The sequence below is a fragment of the Triturus cristatus genome, chromosome 4_2, assembly GCF_964204655.1.
Source record: "Triturus cristatus chromosome 4_2, aTriCri1.1, whole genome shotgun sequence".
Taxonomy (NCBI): domain Eukaryota; kingdom Metazoa; phylum Chordata; class Amphibia; order Caudata; family Salamandridae; genus Triturus; species Triturus cristatus.
This window is the reverse complement of record NC_140586.1, coordinates 392,393,726-392,415,009: the sequence shown is the minus strand read 5'-3', so window position 1 is coordinate 392,415,009 and position 21,284 is coordinate 392,393,726.

Below are 21,284 nucleotides of genomic sequence, written 5' to 3'. Positions count from 1 at the left end.
TTTCTGTTGACGCTCCGTTTGTAGTAAAGAAACATGTCCCGGTGGGGGACCATTCCCAGATCCTTTGGCTTTGTAAGGAGCAGGATAGGAATATCCTTTTAATCAATTTTTATAATAATGTTTTTGATAAATCTAGGCAAAGGATAGCTCTTGCTTTGGAGGAAGCTTTGGTTAAAATTGTTACAGGAAATGAAATCGCTTTCGATTTTATCTGGTTGGGAGATTTTAATATCTCTACCTGTATGTCCTCTGCCCATAGGGTCTGTGGTTTTTTAAGCTCCCGAGGAGAGGGAGTCGCCCATTTTCCCCATAATCCATATGGGGATTCATTAAATAAAATCCTGATGACATATGATATGGAGATCATGGGGAATGCGAGGGGTGTCCTTGATGAAATTGTCCCTACCTTCACGGGCAGAAACGCTAACTCTGTCATCGATTATATCTGCACTTCCTCTAGCCTTATTCCATGGTGTTCTGCCCCTTTGGTTGTAGATAATTTGATTAGTGACCACAACTGCCTGACCATGGAGATGGCCTTTTGGAAAATTAATATAGGTCCTAAACCAAGTATTGTGGATAACATTGAACCACATAGACCCAATGGATATAGAATTAGGTGGAAGGGGGAGAAGGCAGACCTCCTGTCTAGTTCCATCATTGAGAACTGCTTTAAAGAAATTGAAACTATCTTAGTGAGTGAAGAACCGACAGCTGTAATTTTGAATACATTTGTCGATATCAATCACTCTATAGAAGCAGTATTCACCAAACATTTTAAGGGCGATTCAAATCGGCAAAGGGGGTGGTTTGATCATGCCTGCACTGCTGCCCTGAAGAGCCTTAAGGTGGCATTGGCAGAAAAACAGAGGGACATTACTCTTATCCGGCATCTTAGGGCAACCTATAAGGCAGCAGTTTCAGAAAGAAAGGCAGAACTTAAGCGTGAGGCCTGGGATAAGTTAGACAGGGCTGCCGAAACCTCTGACTCCTCGCTGTTTTGGGCCACAGTCAACAGCCCTTTCTTAAGGGATGAGGTTACGCCTATTCTGTCAGCTAATGTTAGCGTGGGAAGCTGGGTCTCCCACTTTTCCCTGATTTTTGATTCTGATAAACATGTGGACAATGGAGGTGGGGTCTGGCCAATTCTTCCCCTAGATATCACACCTACCGAGGTTAAGAAATGCATTATTGCAAGTAAAGGTGGGAAGGCTCAGGGACCCGATGGTGTGCCGGTGGATATTTATAAAAAAGAACCTGAAATCTGGGGCCCATTATTGACTAAGGTATTTAATACTGCTGTGAGACATGGTGCACCGCCCACATGGGAGGAATCTATTATTATCCCCATCTATAAGAAGGGGGAGAAGGGCGATGCTAAGAACTATCGGCCTATCTCCCTTCTTGATTCGTCCGTGAAAATTATGAGCCGGGTGCTCCTTGTCAGACTAGAAGAATGGGCAGAAAATAATAACATCCTGGCCAATTCTCAATACGGATTTAGGAAGGGCAGAGGCACAGTAGAACAGTGTCTCAACCTAGAACTACTAATTGGTAAATATACTATGGCCAAGAAAGGTTCCCTCTTCCTCTGTTTCGCCGACCTTAGTAGTGCCTTCGATATGGTTAACCATCAGATTCTCTGGGAGACACTACTTGGAATGGGGGCACCGGAGGGTATTGTCCATTTTCTGGCCAGACTGTATGTTAATCTTAGTTCTAGTGTTCGATATGGCCCGGGTGGGGAGTGTACTCCTAAATTTCCTGTTAAGCGTGGCATTAGGCAGGGGTGTGTGTTAGCCCCCTTGCTTTTCACACTTTTTATCAACGAGGTAGACTCTGTCTTAAGGTCTGTGGGGGCAGATGCCCCAATCATTCTTGACTCCTATATCCCGGTATTACTATATGCGGACGACGCAGTACTTCTTTCTAGGACCCCTGTCGGCCTCCAACGCCTCATGGACAGGTTTTCCTTGTTTATTGGGGAAAGGAAGCTGGTCATTAACAAAACAAAGACCTTTGTCATGGAATGTGGTAAGGGCCGTAAAAAACCTCATTCCTTCTTTATGGAAGGACAGAGGGTACAGACGGTAGATACATTTAACTACCTGGGTATCATCTTTTCCAAGACAGGTAGCTGGTCCAGCGAAGTCACCCACGTTAGAGCAAGAATGGCGAAATGTGCTCACGGGGTATTCACGTTCGCCTCTAAGATCGGGGATAAACGTATTAGTGACATGCTGAAGATCTACCAGATGAGGTGCCTTTCAATTGCCCTTTATGGAGCAGGTGTCTGGGGGCATGTTTCGGTTGGGAGTCTCCAAGTGGAGGAAAACCTGTTTTTAAAAAGGTTACTCTGTTTGCCTACTTCAGCATCCACGCATTTGGTGCATAGGGAATTTGGAATATCCCATCTCCTAGATTCCATTGCCCATAGACCTTTAATGCTGTGGCGTGCGATCTGGGCTAAGGAGGAGACCTCCATGAACAGAGCTATTATTAAGGACTGTTTATCTCTAGATAATTATTTGAAGATCCCCTGGGGAAATTTTGTTATGCACAGTTTTAAGGACATATATGGTCTTAATTTATACGAGGACTGTTATGCTGCCAACAGTATGTCCAAAAGCGAACTGAAGTCTGTTTGGTTGTCACTAAAGTATGAGCAACATTTGAAGGCCAGTAGCAATTTATCCACCTGTAAGCTCTATGACAGCTGCTGTGAGTTGTCAGGTTATCAATCATATTTGAGCTTTGTTACTAGGCCCTCTCATAGGTTCGTTATAACCAGACTGCGCTTCGGAATTGTCCACCATTTGGTGGCGTTTCCTAATACCAAAAAATACCCTATTGGTCCTTGCCCTTGTGATGGAACTACAGCCCAAAGTACAATGCACTTTCTATTGTTCTGCCCACTATATGGTAACTACCGTATTGCTTTTTTAAAACCCCTGTATAAGAAACTCGGTGTCAGAACAGTTAAGGATGTCATGAAATTGATATTTAACCCCTCTCCCGATGTCTGTTTCTTTACAGCCACATTCCTTTTAAAAGCTATCAAGGCTAGGCCTAGTATAATCATCTTTTAATATTGTTATTGTAGTTTTTATGTATTACCTGTTTTAACTCCATTGATGAAGTTTTTATGAATTATTCTCGTTATTAGTCTATGTGTATCATTGATGTTTTTTATGCATGATCTGCTTTTATGGACTTTGTTGTCAAGCTCCGAATAAAGCTTTATGAATTGAATTGAGTGAAGTTGTCTTCAATTGTGTTTAAATCACAGCCAACACTTGCTTTGCCCTATACGCATACTGATTTCTATTCAGGCGGAGTCTATTTCTGTTCTGCCTGATTCAGAGTAGGCAGTTGCTCCTGCATTCTGTTTGCCCAGGTGTCTGAACACCAAGCTCTTATTTTAGATATGAGTCTGACCACGTAAATATTGGAATTAAAAGCAGTGGCAGCTCCTGCGCTAAGGCGGAGGAGCGTCACCCCACGACCACGGTCCTCCTGCCACGGCAGCTTGCGAGAGGGGGTGGGGCCAGGCTGAAGCGCAGGGGAGGAGTGGTGCAACCCTCCTAAGTGCGCAATGACTGTTTGGTCGGCCCTCTCGGGTTCCTGACACCAGTAATGCGCACGTTCCCCCTTCTCCATGCAGGCTGCATTACAGTGCGTGGCGAACTTGCAAGTATCTGAAACATTCGGAATCGGCTAGTTCGTATTCCCTCTGTAGAGAGGCAAACATTATCATATCGCCTTTCACCCACAAGTCCCCTACAATTGAGATCCCAATTAGGTCCCATTTGTCAAACCCTTTGGAGGTCCGCAGAGTGCCCAGCTGCTCAGAATCCCATAGGGGAGTCGCCAATGTCAGTTTCCGCTCTCACCCTAGGCTTCTGTTCGCTGGGTGCCAAATGTGAGTGCTTAGTAGGCCCTGTCAAGGGGAGCGCCAGGGTTTAGAATATAGCGCCCTGTTATAATTCCCTCCTGGTAGTATCCATCTGTCCATTGCATATCCCGGGTCATCTGGGCGGCGGTAAGTGCCCTTATTGATGGCGGCCAGGTGGGTGACCCAGTAATATTTTTTGAGATCTGGGAGACTGATCCCTCCGTCATACAAATTTACTGCAAGTTTAGTCAGTGCTATTCGGGGTTTCCTGTCCCACAGCAACTCCCTCTGCAGGCCCTCTATCTCCCTGAAATATCGTGCAGGAACTAGGTCAGGGGCATTCTGCAGCACGTAAAGGAAGCGGGGCAATGACATCATCTTAAAAAGCGCTGCCCTGCTTAGCAGTGACTGCGGGAGCTTCTTCCAATTTGCAATATCGCGCCTCAGTCTTTGTAAAGGCGGAAGCAAATTGTTGGCGAATCGGAGTGTGGGATCAGAGGTCACAAAAATACTCAGATATTTAAAACCAACGGTGGTGATTTTTATAGGGCAGCCCCTGGGTGATGGGGGTTGGGCCCCGCTGAGGGCATACAGGAGGGACTTACTCCAGTTGATTGAATACCCAGAGTATCTGCCAAAGATTGCAAAGATGTCTAGCACACTGCCAAGAATGTCTTCTGCATACAAGGAGATGCGGTCCTCCCAAGATGTCGACCAACGCAGTCCTCTTATCACCGGGTCCGTACAAATCCACGCTGCTAGCATTTCTAGGGTGAGGGCAAAGAGGGGGGGGCAGTGGACAACCCTGGTGGGTCCCTCAGTGGAGCATGAACACTTCAGATTTTTTGATGTTAACTACCACTTGAGCCAGGGGCTTCGAGTAAAGGAGTTTGACCCATTGGATGAAACTAGGCCCAAACCCCATTTTTTCCACGACTGCGAAAAGGTATGGCCATTCGATAGTATCAAATGCCAAGGTGGCATCTAGTGAGACTACGCACTGCCTCCTGGCACTTGGATTGTGGCTATTCTCTCCTTTACTCCGTGCACTCTCCGCAGGTTTAGTGCCGTATTTCTGTTGGGCATAAAGCCCGATTGATCGGGATGTACCAGGCCATTTATTACTCGGACAAGTCGGTTGGCCAGGAGTTTGGCTCGAATTTTGTGCTCTGCATTGAGTAGTGAGATGGGCCTATATGAGGCACACTCGTTTTTTGGTTTGCCTTCTTTGTGGATGGTAACCAGTGTCGCTATTCTCTGGTCCAGAGGGAGCGTTCCCAAACTCTTGCTTTCCTCAAACATGGCTCGCAGGTGTGGGGCTAATTTATCTGGTCATAATTTATAGAGCTCAATGGGTAGGCCATTGGGGCCCATGGTCTTGCCAGGTTGGAGACTCCAGATCGCATGCGCTATTTCATCGTCAGTGAACTTGCTCTCCAATAGACTCAGGTCCTCTGTCGATAGGGTTGGTAGTGTTATGTCTCTAACCATCAACTGTGAATCGTCTCCAGTATATGGGGTACTCGTGGGGTACGTTACACTATAGTGGGCGGCAAACTCATTAACAATAGCTTGTGGGTCGGTGATTGTCTTGCCCCTCCCATCTAGTAGTTCTGGCACCAGTCTGCTCTTCAACTCTTTCCTGTCCAACCATGCAATTAGTTTCCCAGCCTTGTCCCCTAGGCCATATAGTCTACCCTCTTTTTCTCTTCCCAGTGTTTTGGCTCTATCTGTGGCTAATGCGTTATATTCGTCTCTTTTAAGTTGTAGGACATGTAGCATGTAGTTTCGCCTGAGTGACCCCTTCGCTAAGTTCTCCCTCTAACCTGAGGACTTCGTTTTCAGCGTCAATTAGTTCCTTCTGCTTCTCTTTACATACCCCAGCTATCAGGGAGAGAGCCTATCCCCTTATGACTGACTTAAAAGCTTCCTAAAGGGTCTGGGGAGACTCTACCGACCAGAAGAAGATGATCTTGGCATTCTCATACCGGAGCGATTGGGCCTACCTGGCATTTTGCAGTATGGTGTCCCTGTTGCGGAAGTTAAGCAGTCTGGCCAGTATTGGACAGGGGGGTGGGTTTCAGTCTCCCCTCGGCAAACCTGTGGGCCCTCTCAACTACAAAGAATTTAGACAGACTTTTTAGTTTAAGGTAGTTGAGAATGAGGTCTTCTATTAAGAGGTCCGTGGCTTGCAATTCCGCTTTCTCCGGCACCCCAATGATGTGTATGTTGTTGCACCTGGTGCGCCCCTCATAGTTGTCCAGATTGCTTTCAGCGAATTTTCGAAACAAATGCAGGTCTTGGATTTTGTTTTGGAGGTGGGAAGGGTCGTAGATGAGGCTTGTCATGGTAATCTCGAATTGTTTAACTTTTTCACTAATTTTAGTGAGGTCCACCCTAATGAGTTTCACTTCTGTTGAAATCGTATCCATCCTCTGCTCCAGGGACGTCCTGACCTCGGCGATCGCTTCCATGACATCTTTGAGTGTGGGTTCAGGGAGGTCTCCCTCTGTCCCCCTCCATCGATCTTTCACTGGACTGCTGAGCATGGAGCGCTGCCTTCGGGAGTTCATAACGGTCCAATTTGTTCTGACGGGTGACCTTGGGACCCCTGGTGCACCAAATTGCAGCTTGCTTTGAGGCGGCCCCTGTTTCATGTTTATGCTGTGGGGTGTGGGGACAGCATTTGCTGCTCGGTACTGGCGTGTGGGGGGGGAGCCTACCCCCACGGGCTCCCGGCAACTCGAGGTCTTCGGGCTCGTGGGGGGGCAGGGGATGGAAAGGAGAGGAGTCCCCCCTTCTGGCTGGTGTGGAGAGGGTCACTCAAGCTCGCAGCTGTTGCCTCTCCAGGTGCACCCCTTTTGGTCGCTTCTCCAGGGCCCCTACCAACACCGCCTATGGCTAGTGGGAGATCGTCATCCCAGGGCGCTATCGGCTGCCTGGATCTTCCTCCGGTCTCCCAGTCCACCCGTTTCCTGGCCTGATCAGTGTTTCGTGGCCTGATTTGTTTCCAGCGTGTGAGCACACCATGCACCCACCTTTGTGTGTGGCGAGGTATTGCTGCTCACTGGGGCCACACCCAGTTCCAAGGCAGGTCGCATGGGATTTCTGCTGAGCACCATACACCATGCATTTGCTACCACGGCAGCGCCTTCCAGCCGTAGCCGCGATTCCCCAATGCGGCCTGTAAGGTGACAGCATGGGCGTGTTCTCACCAGGCTGGCTTCCCACTAAGGTTGATACACCGAGAGTATTAGGCTCCCCTTCGCCCCCCGGACGTCTTGATGAGTGCTGCTGGGTTCGCTTTTACTTTCAGTTCTTAGCTGCTCCACCCGCCGAGATATGGGCCCAGCCCCCGGGCTCGTGTCACGGTGCCGCTGCACCTCCCTCAGCTCCGGAGACCACGCCAGGGCCCGGCCCCAGCTATGGCGAGGGCCGCACACGATGACGACCCTAGCTCTGTCCCTCAGCCTCGGTTCTTGGCTTGATGGGTTCAGCATACCTTCCGACTGGCCATTCCAGTCTCTGGAATCGGATTTGTGTGTCGGATATTAGAGAGGGGAGACAGGTCTGACGGAGATTCTTTAACTAGCGGCCATCACGCTACGCAGCATAGCCACGCCCCCAATTTTAAAGGTTTTAATGAAAATAGTGCATAAAAGCACAAAGCACACACTGTGGTTATCTGGTTACGCCAGACCTGGACAAAGTCACAAGTTCTGGCTGACCCCAAAGGAGTGCAGGCAGGCTACAGGAACCCACTTAGGTCCGCGATCACAGTACCATAAATCCTAATGCGTGGTCTACACTGTGCAAGACTTCATGCTGTTCAGATGAAGATGTGTGGCCAAGCTTTTCAGGGTTTGGCATCGCTTTGCCTGGTGTTGATACCGATGAGGCTGGCAGTTGTGTGGGAAGGCTCAGCGGGGCTTTGCATCACTTTGAATTGGTTTTGATGAGGACCGCAGCTTGTGCTTGGCATAGCACCTTTAGGGCCACTTCCAAGGTCCAAGAATGTGGTAGCATCAGTTGGGAGTGCAGGACTTGCAGATGGTAGAGTCCAGGTACTGGGTTTGAGGTTGTTGGAAGCTTGTTCTGTCCCTGCAGCTTCTGATCAGGAGGCCAGCCAACTAGACCTTGGAGGTGCTCTGGGTTCCTGGGTTCAGTGTTGCAGGTCCAGTCCTTCTCATCCAGGCAAGTGGGAAACAGGCAGCAGGTTATTACAGCCAGGCAGGAGTCATTCAGAGCAACAGTTCTTTAGAGCAGCAATCCAGCAGAGTGGCAGTCCTTTTATCTGTACAGCAGTCAGTCTTCCTGGCAGAGTGTCTACAAGTCCAGAAGTATACTGAATAGTTTGTGTCTGAGGTTCAATATTTATACCTGGTGCCCTTCCTTGGTGGGTATGCAGCCCTTTGCTTGGAGGCAGGACATAGCCTATTCAAGTGGAAGTGGGGTTGTGCCCAGCTCATCCCTCCTATCCTGCCAGTGATGGCCCATCCAGGCACACCTAAGCTCCCTATTGTGTGTGGCTGTCTAAGAGGAATACATGAAGCCCAACTGTCAGCTACACCCAGTAATGTGGCCCAGAGACAGGCTGCAGGCATTAAATGGCTAAGGCAGAAAAATACCAATTTTCTTTTTGATTCTTCAATCCGGGAATTTGATGGTAGAGCTGACAAGGAGTTCCTCCTCGCTCTTCAGTGGTATTTGGGCTCCGGGTAGCATTTCTATTTTCATAACAGCTTGTCTTCACCAGACAGAGCAAAAAATATATATCGGATACCGTGGAAAACAGTTCTGCTTTTCCCATTTGACCAAAAATCATCTACCATTAACTGATAAATGGTAAACTATTCTGTGTTTGCACTTTATTCAAGAACATTTCGAATTGATCAGTCATCCCTTTACCTCTGGTCCTGATGAGGCCTTAAATACTTCATTTGCAAAAATGCATCAACCATTTCCCTTCTTGGAGCAGTAAATCCACAGATGGAAATTATGAATTAACCATTCTTTGATGGGGAATTGCATTAGGAGATATAAAGGAAGGACTGTGTGTTCTCATACATTAATTTTTGGTTGGAGCTCAACACTCTGTAAAGGATAAATGGAACCAACAATATATTTTGTAACACTGGTGTGAAAGATGTGGGCGAGAGAGGCCAAGATTGACCTAATTTAAATTTTTTGTTGAATAGGGACATTTATGTATATTCGTGATGTCGATAAATGTTTGCCAGTATGGCAAACATTTATCGACATTTCAATATTTGAAAAAAATGCAAAGGCAAATAAAGCAGCACCAACAATTGGGTATGACTGTATATGGTTTTATTACTTTTGCTGAATTAATGTTGCCATAATTAATTGAATTGGAATCTTAAACACATTTGTTTTGTTTGAGATAACAAGTGTTGCTATTAAGTTCTTCCTGCGCTCACCCCCCTTTTTTGTAGAGATTTTGCTATCCCAAGAGCTGCATTGAGTATTGGGCATCCCCCTATACTTTAATAATAGTGTTCTAAAAGTGGCATTTTCATAATTGTCATTTAACATCTGACTTCACCATAAGTTAGGATTTTTCATTACAATTCCAAAGACACCAAGCATGAGCTGCTTATCTGCTCCCATTTGGGAATTACATCTTATTAAATGTAATAAGGCAACTCCACTGTTATCGTATGGGAGAGGTATGCCTTGCTTAGTGAAAAATGAATTTTAGAGTGTTTCACTACCAGGACATGTAAAACTAAAAAGTACATTCACCACTTTATAAATACATTGCACACTACCCTCTGGGCTGTCCAGGACCTAATCTAGGGGGAACAAATATGTATTAAAAAGGAAGATTTGGACTTGGCTAAAGATTTATTCTGCTAGTTCAAAATGTCAGTTTAAAAACTGCACACACAGGGTGCAATGACAGGTCTAAGACATCTTTAAAGGGCTACTTAAGTGGGTGGCACAATAAGTGCTGCAGGCCCACTAGTAGCATTTAATTTACAGGCCCTGGACACATAGAGTACCACTTTCCTAGGGATTTCAGGGTAAAATAAATATGCCAATTGGGGGTAAGCCAATTCTGAGAAGTTTATAGGAGAGAGCACAAGCACTTTAGGACTTGTTCAGACCCCAAGAGTGTGAAGGCAAAAACTTTGGGAATGACCCTACCGAGGGTGCCAAGTCCAACACACGAGTTGTTGCATGGGAGCAGCCATATACCACAAATGTAATGCCCTGTTGGTGCAAGGTGATGCAAAGCACAAAGTGCTACTTTTCTCTACTGTCACATAAGGACAGTTGGTTCTGTTGGAGCAAAAACAAATTTGTGTATAAACAATCGCTTTAATCGTTGTATTCATAAGTATGAATCTTATTTTAAGAGGAACATAAAATGGCGCATCACACATGGGTTTTGTTTCTCATTTTCTGGTATAGTCAAACACTTTTGAAATATAATCACATGGAACTTTTATGATGACTGCTTTTTAAGTGCAAAGTAAAATTGCTTGTGCAGACAACGAACCTCAGGAGCTCAACACTCTGCTACTCATCCCTCTGAAAACACACAAAAAAACGCTTCCCGGTCCTTTGCTGGAAATGCGCCCAAAATCTGTAACTCCATTCCAGCTCATTTCAGGACTATCCCCTCCTTTGTAAAATTCAAAAAGCAACTCAAAGACCTCTTCCTCAATCGTTCCCTCCCGAACCAATAGCCGCCGGCGAAGCGCATAAGCCTGTGCATTGCAGCACACTGACACTGCGAGATTAAGAACTACCTCCTCCACCTCCCCGACCCTTGCCTCGTTCCCCCCTCCCTGAAAGAGGTTCAGCTCAAGACAACGTGCAGACAACTAGATTATTTCAGGACTTCCTTGCCTTAACGTTGCTCAGCGCGCTGGGACTTCCGAACCAATATTTATACTACTGTTTTTGTGTGATTGTCGCATTACGACTGTTGGAAAGCGCTCCGATACCCTCGGGTCTGGCCAGCGCTATATAAAACTCTTAATAAATAAATAAAGTTAATCTGCCACAAAAAGTGGGAAAGAATATTAAAACCTCCACTACTGTTTAAAATATTTTCAATACTTTTTCTTTAAGTCAACTATTTTGTTCAGTTGAATTCAAGCTAAAAGTAGTTTCATTCTAATACCTTAATTCCCAAATTTTGTTTTAGAGTATTAAGTCAAAGTTAATGTATTTAATGTAATGTATTTTGGAAACCACCTTCTATTCCTACTTTTGAACCGATAAAACACGGTTCTTTAAATAAAAGTAAACTTTGTTTAATTCAATAATTCGTTTATGAAAAAATCTTACCATATTTCAAAATATTAAGCATCAAAAAGGAGACACCTACTATTGAATTAACTATGCTCGAATCAATAATGTACATCAAAATCAAAACTTACATTACTTCTTTCATATGTTATTCCAGTCAAATGGGGCGAAGTTTGACTGGATCACTGGATCAGTACCAGGCATTTTAACAGCAGGTTGAACATTGCACAACAGAGATCGACTGACATCACTACACCGAAGACCAAGACCCTGAAGAATGTGGTGACAAGGAGGAGCAGGGTAAAGATGCTCATGTTGAGAACCTTGGGGTTGCAAGTATTTGCCATTATTTCCTGATCTCCTCCTCTAGATGTTGTTGAAAGGCGAGGTGCCCTGGCTCATTCTTGATGGGTTTCATCCCTGATGGGTAGCCTATCGAAATAAAAGGCCCCACCAAGGCAATTATCAGTGTTAAGAGGGCTATCCGTGGCCCTACAGAGTTCCTGGGAAAATGGTGGTGTGAAGCTCATCAAATCTTTCTAAATCCTTAATAAATCTTTCCAAAATTCCTTCTTTTTCAGTTTGCAAGCACAGTAAAAAGAGGTCTAAACCAATGGCATAACAACTCCCCTCCCTGCCTCCCCCTCAGTGTGTGGGGGCCCGAGATCCAGGGGGTCCCCTCAGCACAGTACCCTGGTTTGATTGCTACCGAGTGAGCCCCCCCCTGTACTTTGCAGGGGGGGCCCTCAAGTTTTATTACACCTCTAGTCTAAAACAATTTGCATGATCATCATGGGTGGACTGTGACAGATAATAGGCCCTGACACCAACATACAACTTGCCCCATTAGCAAATTTGAAATCTAAAAAAGTGGCCCATGTGCAAATTGGGACAGTTTCGAACTTGTAAACACATGCGGATTAACTAGCAAGGTATGAAAGGCATGGATTTGAGCATGCTGCAGGCAAAGATTGTTTTAATATTAGGAGAATCAATCGTTTTTTTTTAACTTGCTTAGCAGACCATAAAACAGGGCCACAACCATCCACAAGACTGGCCCGTCAGACGAGCGCAGCGGGCACTGCCTGATTGGTATATAGCTCAGGCCGCCCCTGATGATCAGTTTGCTTCCCATACAGTAATTTAAAAAGATGCAACTTCTAGAATGGTTTGGACTGTTTTCGGCTTACTTTACTGAAAATAGCTGAGAAAAAAAAAACAATCTGAATCAACGTGAGTTGACCCGGTGAGGGTTAAGAACGTTTCCCAGAAAATGAGCTTCCATGTTTATAGCAAATAGAACATTTCCAGTAAGTTAGGAAGGCAATTCTAAATAAAGGTGTTACAAGCCACCAGGCTACTTGCAACCTTGACCTTTGTTGACAAGTGTACGTTTTCTGGCATGTGTTGCTCTATGTGCCCTGCATTAAAACTAATACCTTTTCTCGGCAGTTCAAGTTCATTTGCTCTGACTGTCAATCATGTCATTTACATACAACACACTGGACATTATAAATCGCAATTACAGTAACTGCTGCAGTAAGGAAAAACTGTTTTGCTATTTTAGATAGCAGGTAAAATGAATCTGGTTGCATATCTTTAGTAAAGTTGTCAATTACGTCTCTTTCATCGCTCTATATACATGTTTAAAAATGTAAACATAATGTAGCAAGAATTATGCAGTTTTTCTAGATTTTGTTGGAAAGTAAAGTTATTGAATTTGAATAGTTTCATTGCGTTCTTAAACAGTTTTTATGAATCTGCCTAGTTTATATTTGGAGTACACATGTTGCTTGTGTAGTTATGGCAACAAAGCAGTCAGGATTAACTTGGAGGCAATGTGTAAATTATTTGTGCAGAACACAAACAGTAATAGAGTGACAACACAAGAAAAATCCCAAACCAATTTAGGTAAACAGAGTACATTTTATTAAATAAAATGATACCAGAGCGACACAAATCCAATCAGGAAAACTGGAGATATTCAGTTTTAAAGTTGTTAGTGTAAATAGTGCCTAAAAACACAAAATGCTACTTGTGGTCATCTGGTCATGAGAGACCGGGAAAAAGTAACAAGATCAGGCTAACTGTGATGGAGCCTGTGTCAGATACAGGGAATATGCTAATCCAGATGAAAGACTTACCCTTCTCAAAGTCCGGCACAAAGAGTTCTGTTTTCAGTAGAAGAGGCCGCAAGAAGCAGGGAGAGTATCATGGATGGTCGTTGCTGTAGTGTCAAGAGCAGTCTGAGTTGCGAGGACTGTAGTCGCTGTAGTACGGTGAACCAGTTGGGCATTGCGGAGAGTCATTACTGGAGCCTTGTGTTGGTGATCACCACGTAGTGTCACTAAAGTGAAGATCTCGCTTTGGCGGGTGTTGCTGGTGGTTGCTATAGCGCAAAGAGCAGGTCTTCACTGGAGCTGCTCGCTGAGGGTCCATTGCAGGCTGCAGAGTCTCGGTGTGAAGGGGCATGCTTGCAGTCCTGATGAGCCCCAATTTGAGGATTTCATATTTCCCTCTTGGGAGGAGCTCAGACTGATACCGGCCTTGGACCTACAACCTGGAGGGTGCCTCTTTGGGATCTTTAACTCACTCAGGAAAAGTCAGCAAGGCTCAGGCAGGTCTAGCTGCAGGTCCAATTGCAGCAGATTAGCTGGGCAGATACAGGAAGGCCTCTGGAGCTAGTCATGTCCCTAGAGCTACAACAGGAGGTCAGCCAACTGACTCTTGGAGTCACTCAGGTTGCCATGGATGAAGTTAAGCAGGTCCAATCTTCCTTCTCATACAGCAAGACAGTCATCAAGCAAATGGGCAGCCTCTGGCAGTAAAGCAGCCCTTCTACTGTAATGTCCACAGGTCCAGGGGTGTTCTCGAGAGTGGCCCAGGAGGTCCAATATTTATACCTGAAGCCAGCTTTTGTGTGGTGGGGATTCCCTCTACTACTACCACATTTGACTTGGAAAGTTCTTCCACTCTACCTGTCAAGGCTCCAGACTCTCTGGGGTGCAAAAGGACAGGGCGGGCCTGGTGTCAGATTCCTTTGTGTGTGCAGGAGGTACCACCCTTTCAAATGTTACTGTCTGGAACCAATACACAAAACCCAACAGCAGAGCCATTCACAGTCGTATGGCCAAGGACACTGGGAGAAGGCACCAAATAGGACAAGAAAAACCACATTTCTAAAAGTAACATTTTCAGAAATGTGATTCAAAATCCAACTTGACCAACAGAGAGGATTTTAAATTACAATTCATGTGAGTGTAAAGAGTATATTTCTACCTGCTCCTAATCCAAATGTATCATGAAATGCAATAGGGTAACCAAGTGCTAGCCAATGGGAGAGATCGGCCTTACAGTGGTGGAAAACAACTTTAGGAGTTTTTCACTATCAGGGTATGCAAACCTAAAACCCTCACATCCTACTTTTTAAATACCATGCACATTGCCCGATGGGCTTTTAGGACCTACCTTAAGGGTGACTCGTAACTATTAAAAGGGAAATTGTAGCCCTGGCTAAAGATTTATTTTGCCAGGTCAAAATATTAGTTCCGAAACTGCACTACAGACTGCAGTGACAGGTCTGAGATATGTTTTAAAAGGCTATTTTAGTGGGGGGTACAATGAGTGCTGCAGGCCCACTAGTAGCATTTGATGTACTGCCCATGGGTTCATGTATTACCCTTCACTAAGAACTTATAAGTAAATTAAATGTACCAATCTAGTATAAGCCAATTGTACCATGTTATAGTAAAAAAGCACGATCACTTTTCCACTGGTTAGAAGTGTTTTAATGCCAACACAAACTTTGTAAAATTCTGATTCCGCATGGGTTGTAATACAACCTGCGTCATGAATATTAATGAGGTAGGTCACAGATTGCATCTTTCTGCGATTAGATGACATTACAGAGATGGTGGCCTATTGGGCTAAGCAGACCACCATGTCCATGATTGCCTTTCAATTACGTTAAAAAAAATAAATGATGCAGCCCATTTTTGTCAAAGGAAATAGAGCTGGATTTTATTTTAAAAAAACTTTTACTTTTTTATCAAGTTTGTTTGACAGATGGCAATGTTCCCCAGAACCACAACCATCACCTTAACAAACCATTTTTTTACATTCACATAGGGGAAGGATCCCATTCGGTCCTCTTCCCTTTTCGAGAATGAGTTACCACCCCAAATTGGGAGATTGTAGCTTTTCAATGTTTTGCAACCGGAACTTGGTTGCAAAATATTGATAACACTGCATACCATATTATAATTTCTAAACATTTAGCATTGCACAAATCGTTTTCCAAATTGCTATATTTGTTTAGTATATATCACCCACAATCCCTCTGATTTACTGGCTCGGACGTTTTTAAATAATGAGCATTGCTAATAAAGAGTCTGACAGCAATTAAAATGGAACTGTGAACTATGTCGTTTTGTTGTAATTCCAGTATAATCCTATCAAAGCCAACGGAATAAGAAACACATTTGCATTTAGGATATGTTCAGGCACATGCCTCCCTTCGGCACAAGATGGAATTGCCTTCAAACTTTTTAAAATGCTTTCCCAGTGATACTCTTCAGCATGTTAACCAGGTAATAGCTATTAACAAATTATTATTATTCAATCAATCAATCAATCAATCAAACACATTTATAGAGCGAGCTACTCACCCGTGAGGGTCCCAAGACGCTGAAGGGGAAGGAGGGGTGCTGCTACTGCTCGAAAAGCCAGGTCTTGAGGTGTTTCCTGAAGGTGAGATGGTCCTGGGTCAGTTGTAGGTGTGTGGGGAGGGAGTTCCATGTTTTGGATGCCAGGTAGGAGAAAGATCTTCCTCCGGTGGTTGTTCTGCGAATTCGTGGGACGGTGGCGAGGGCGAGTCTGGCGGAGCGGAGCTGGCGGGTGGGAGTGTAGAACGAGAGTCGGTTGTTGAGGTATTCGGGGCCCATGTCATGGAGCGCTTTGTGTGCGTGGGTGAGGAGCCTGAACGTGATCCTCTTGTTGACGGGGAGCCAGTGCAGGTTTCTCAGGTGGGCGGATATGTGGCTGTGGTGAGGGATGTCGAGGATGAGTCGTGCGGAGGTGTTCTGTATGCGTTGTAGTCATTTCTGAAGTTTGGCGGTGGTCCCTGCGTATAGGGCATTTCCGTAGTCCATTCGGCTGGTGACGAGGGCCTGGGTGATGGTCCTTCTGGTTTCGGTGGGGATCCACCTGAAGATTTTCCAGAGCATGCGCAGGGTATTGAAGCAAGAGGACGAGACGGCGTTGACTTGCTTGGTCATCGTGAGGGAGGAGTCCAGGATGAATCCCAGGTTGCGTGTGTGGTCCGAGGGTGTCGGTGCAGAGCCCCGTGCTGTGGGCCACCAGGAGTCGTCCCAGGCGGATAGGGATTGTCCGAGGATGAGGACCTCCGTCTTGTCTGAGTTCCGTTTCAGGCGACTGAGCTTCATCCATTCTGCAACGTCTTTCATTCCTTTCTGGAGGTTGGTTTTGGCGTTGGCTGGGTCTTTGGTGAGGGAGAGTATCAGTTGGGTGTCGTCGGCATAGGAGATGATGTTGATGTTGTGTTCGCGTGCGATGGCGGCGAGGGGGCTCATGTAGATATTGAAGAGGGTTGGGCTGAGTGAGGAGCCTTGGTGTATGCTGCAGATGATCTTGGAGGCCGCTGAGCGGAAGGGAGGGAGGCGGACTCTCTGGGTTCTGTCGGAGAGGAATGAGGTGATCCAGTCCATGGCCTTTCCTTGGATCCCAATGTTGAAGAGGCGGGTTATTAGGGTGCAATGGCATACTGTATCAAAAGCTGCTGAGAGCTCTAGGAGGATGAGGGCGGTTGTTTCTCCGTTGTCCATCAGGGTCCTGATGTCGTCGGTGGCTGCGATGAGGGCGGTCTCGTGCTGTGGTTGGCTCGAAATCCAGACTGGGATGGGTCGAGCAAGTTGTTTGCCTCGAGGAAAGCAGTCAGCTGTTTATTGACGGTCTTCTCGATGACTTTAGCTGGGAAGGGAAGAAGAGAGATGGGGCGGAAGTTCTTGAGGTCTTTGGGGTCCGCTGTGGGTTTCTTCAGCAGGGCGTTGATTTCTGCATGTTTCCAGCTCTTGGGGAAGGTGGCTGATGCAAAGGAGATGTTTATGACGTTCCAGAGATGGGGTGCGATGATGGTGTCGGCTTTATTGAAGATATGGTGGAGGCATGGGTCAGAGGGGGAGCCGGAGTGGATGGAGTTCATGACGTTGGTGGTGTCTTCAGTGCTGATGGGGGTCCAGGCACTGAGGGTGGTGTTGGGGGTCACTGGTTCGGTGACTGGAGGTGGAGTCTGGGGTCCGAAGCTGTCGTGTATATCTGCGATCTTTCGGTGGAAGAACGTGGCGAGGGAGTCGCAGAGTTCTTGTGATGGTGTGATGTCGTTGTTGCTGGCACTGTGGATGGAGAGCTCTTTGACGATGTTGAAGAGTTCCTTGCTGTTGTGGGTGTTGTTGTCTAGATGTTCTTTGAATGATGTCCTTTTGGTGGTGCGGATCAGCTGGTGGTGTTCGCGGGTGGCGTTCTTGAGGGCTGTCATGTTTTCTGTAGTTCGTTCGTGGTGCCAGGTTTTTTTGAGGGTTCGGCAGGATTTCTTTGAGTCTTTGAGGGTGTCTGTGAACCACAGGGTTTTCCTGTTGCCAGTGTTGCCTGGGAGGTTCCTCAGTGGAGCGAGGTCGTCAGTGCAGTTGGTGATCCACTGTGCGAGGTTATGGGCTGCGTCGTTGGTGTCAGCGGTGTCGGTTGGTGGGTTCTTGTTACGTGATGAGAGGAGTTGGTCTGTGGTGATCTTGCTCCAGCATCTTTGGGGGATTTGTTGCATGCGGTGGTGGGATGTGGTCTTTTTGAAGGTGAAGTGGATGCATCTGTGGTCTTTCCAGTGTAGCTCGCTGGAGTGGTTGAAGGATACATGGTTGCTGGCAGAGAAGATGGGATTGAGCGTGTGGCCTGCGAGGTGGGTGGGGGTGTTCACCAGTTGTTTGAGTCCGAGGTTGGCGAGGTTGTCGAGCAGGGTGGTGGTGTTGTTGTCGTTGTTCTTCTCCATGTGGGAGTTTAGGTCCCCTAGGAGGATGTATTCTGGTGAGGCTAGGGCGTGCGGGCTGATGAAGTCAGCGATGGTTTCGCTGAATTGTGTGCGTGGGCCCGGGGGTCTGTAGATGAGCGTTCCTCTGAGGGTGGTCTTGGGGTCGGTGTGAATCTGGAAGTGTAGGTGTTCGGCGGCAGGGAGAGTGTCTTCGGCGTTGGTCGTGATATCGCTGGTGTTCCTGTAGATGATGGCAATTCCTCCACCCGTTTGGTTGATGCGGTCCTTCTGGGTGATCTTGTAGCCGTCTGGGATGGCTATGGCGATGTCGGGGGCCGAGGAAGCGTTCATCCAGGTTTCCGTGAGGAAGGCGACGTCTGGTGCCGTTGTGTCGAAGAGGTCCCAGAGTTCGATGGCGTGTTTGTGGACGGAGCGTGTGTTGAGGAGGATGCACTTGAGGTGGTTGTTGTTGTAGATAGGTTTGGTGCGCGGGGTGCAGGTTCGGAGGCAGGTGAATTTGCAGGCTTGACAGGCGATGGGTCCGTGGGTTCGCTTCGGGGTGGCTCGGTAGCAGGCAGGTGTTTGTCCGGTGTTGAGTGCGTTGAGGGTGGTGGAGTTGTATCTCAGTCGGGTAGCCTGGTTTCGGCGTGGGCAAGGGATTCTGGCGCTGGGCGCGGTCCAGGCGCAGATGGGCTTGCCTTAGGCGCGCCTCCGGTGCGCCGGCAGTGCGGCTGCTGTGCGGCATCCATATGAGGGGCTGAGGGAGGGAGGAGCAGCTGGGAGGCGGGAGCGGGGTGGCGAATGGGAACGGTGGGGGGGCGGGTCCGCAGGGAGCAGCGTAGGGAAAAGGAAGCAGAGGGCAAAAACGGTAAAAGACACCAAGGCAATGCGCGGCAGAGGGGGCACAGAAGGCAAAAGGGGGAACCAGGGGGCACAAAGGGCAGGCAGTAGACACAGGAAAATACAAAAATACAAAAAGTAAAAACAGCACAAATACAAATTCCATTCAATTCCAATTGAAGCCCAGGTTAGATGTGAAGGACATCTAACCTGAGTTTCAATTGGAATTCTATAGAGCATATTATCAAGCCCATTATCGCCGTTTTAGCACAGTTTTCTGCTGCTAAAGTGGCGATAATTTTATCGCCTGTCTTGATAATATGCCCCTGTATTTCATCAGAATTTGTTTTTACATCCAATACTGAACCATGCAAAAGAGCTGTTTTTATTTCACATAAAGATAATGCAGGACTTTTTATGTAGTACGATCTTCCTACTAACTCCTGCATTTGTGAATGATGTACTGCTAACATACTTAAATGATGTAAAGTACTTTGACACACTTTTCTAGAAAGACAAGCCAGAGAATAACCCTGCAAGTTACTATATTTGCTCACTTTGCAAGGATCTAGTAGGATCATTTTATCGCCTGTCTTGATAATATGCCCCTTTATGCGGCCACTTGGTCTACATGAAGTAAGAATATCTTGAACCGAACATGAAGGAACATTTTGAGCCAAGCATCGTAGACATACCTAAAAACAACCTTTGCACAGTCAACCTTTAAGGACAGAGGCAGTGCACCCTTCTGGACAAAGCTACATGGTTTTCATGCTGCTTTTAATTGTTTGTAGAGTTGTTTTACCTTTCCAGAGCCATTGCACCAAAGTTTGTGACAGATGTATGCAGCTCCCCACCCGGGGGCCAGATTACATCAAGTGACCACTGGGAATGCTATTCCAATAGATGTCTCGACCATAGTTTTTAGCTGACGGGTGTCTTAAATAGCTGAAGACCTGCAGCTACAGTATTTTTTACCAATGCTGACGTTGTTTGAATATCAAGGCATTTGTTGACATGTATAACGAAAATATAGAGCATAACACTACAAAACAGAATAACACAACAAAAAACCAAAATAAAGTAATTTAAAAAAAATTTTTTTGTATAGTCTTTATCAAAGTTTCGTAGGATACAAGGTACATAGGCGTGCAACCATTAGAGCTATGGCCAGCCATCATGATGTATCTAACAACGCAATCAATAACAGTTCCCCAACTAGGCCTCCCTTCCTCCGCTCTTGCCAACATTCATTTAAAACATTGAGCCAAAATCTCCAGGGCAAAACCCTGTTCAGCTAGTTCCCATTCCACCCTACTCTTTTACGACTCGGTGTTGTTGCGCTGTCAAGCCAGACCTAAAAATCCATGTGTATTAATGACTGCTCTCCTCCCACCTGTGCTGCTGACAGAAAAAAACAACATAAATTATCTAGTTATCTAAGACACTTAAATAGCATTTCTATGCTATGTGTGTATCCCTGAATGTTCAGGCTTAGGCAGCTAGATAAAAAAAAAAAAATTATCACAGATGTGCGGAGGGTAAGTATTTTTTTCTGGAAGCACACAACTTCTACCCAATTAAAACCTCTACTCTTGCCTCGCAGCATGTGGATGGAGTCAAAGGCCCTCTCTAGTGATGTTGCAAGAGTGGATTTCATTTGCAAACAAAAGCACTGTTTAATAAAAACATGTGAAAGTCTATGTTTAAATAGCACATATACTAGATGCAAATAATGTAGTAGATAATCATTCTTATATTTTATAAGCCTGCAAACATTTTTTTGATAGGCAATGTGGATTTCGCCTCACAACGTTTTGGGCCCTTGCCTGCCGCGGGTACTTGGCCCTCCCACACAAGTGAGGCACCCTTTTTACCGGGAGACCTGGGGAAATGCTGGGTGGTGGTAAATTTGTGTGAGCCCGGTGATGCCACAACTTTCCCACACCAAAATGTGTGAAAAAAGTGATTTTTCCAGCTAAAATTGAGGTTTGCAGGGGATTCTGGGTAAGGAAACATTGGGGGATCCATGCAAGCCATACCTCCCTGGAAGCCGCCGGGTGTCTAGTTTTCAGAAATGCATGGGTTTGGTAGGTTTCCCTAGATGGCCACCGAGCACCGGGACAAAAACACAAGTGACCCCCCTTGCAAAACCAGGTGGTTTTGCAATAGGCCACTTTGGTGTCGCCTCACTACGTTTTGGGCCCTTGCCTGCCGCGGGTACTTGGG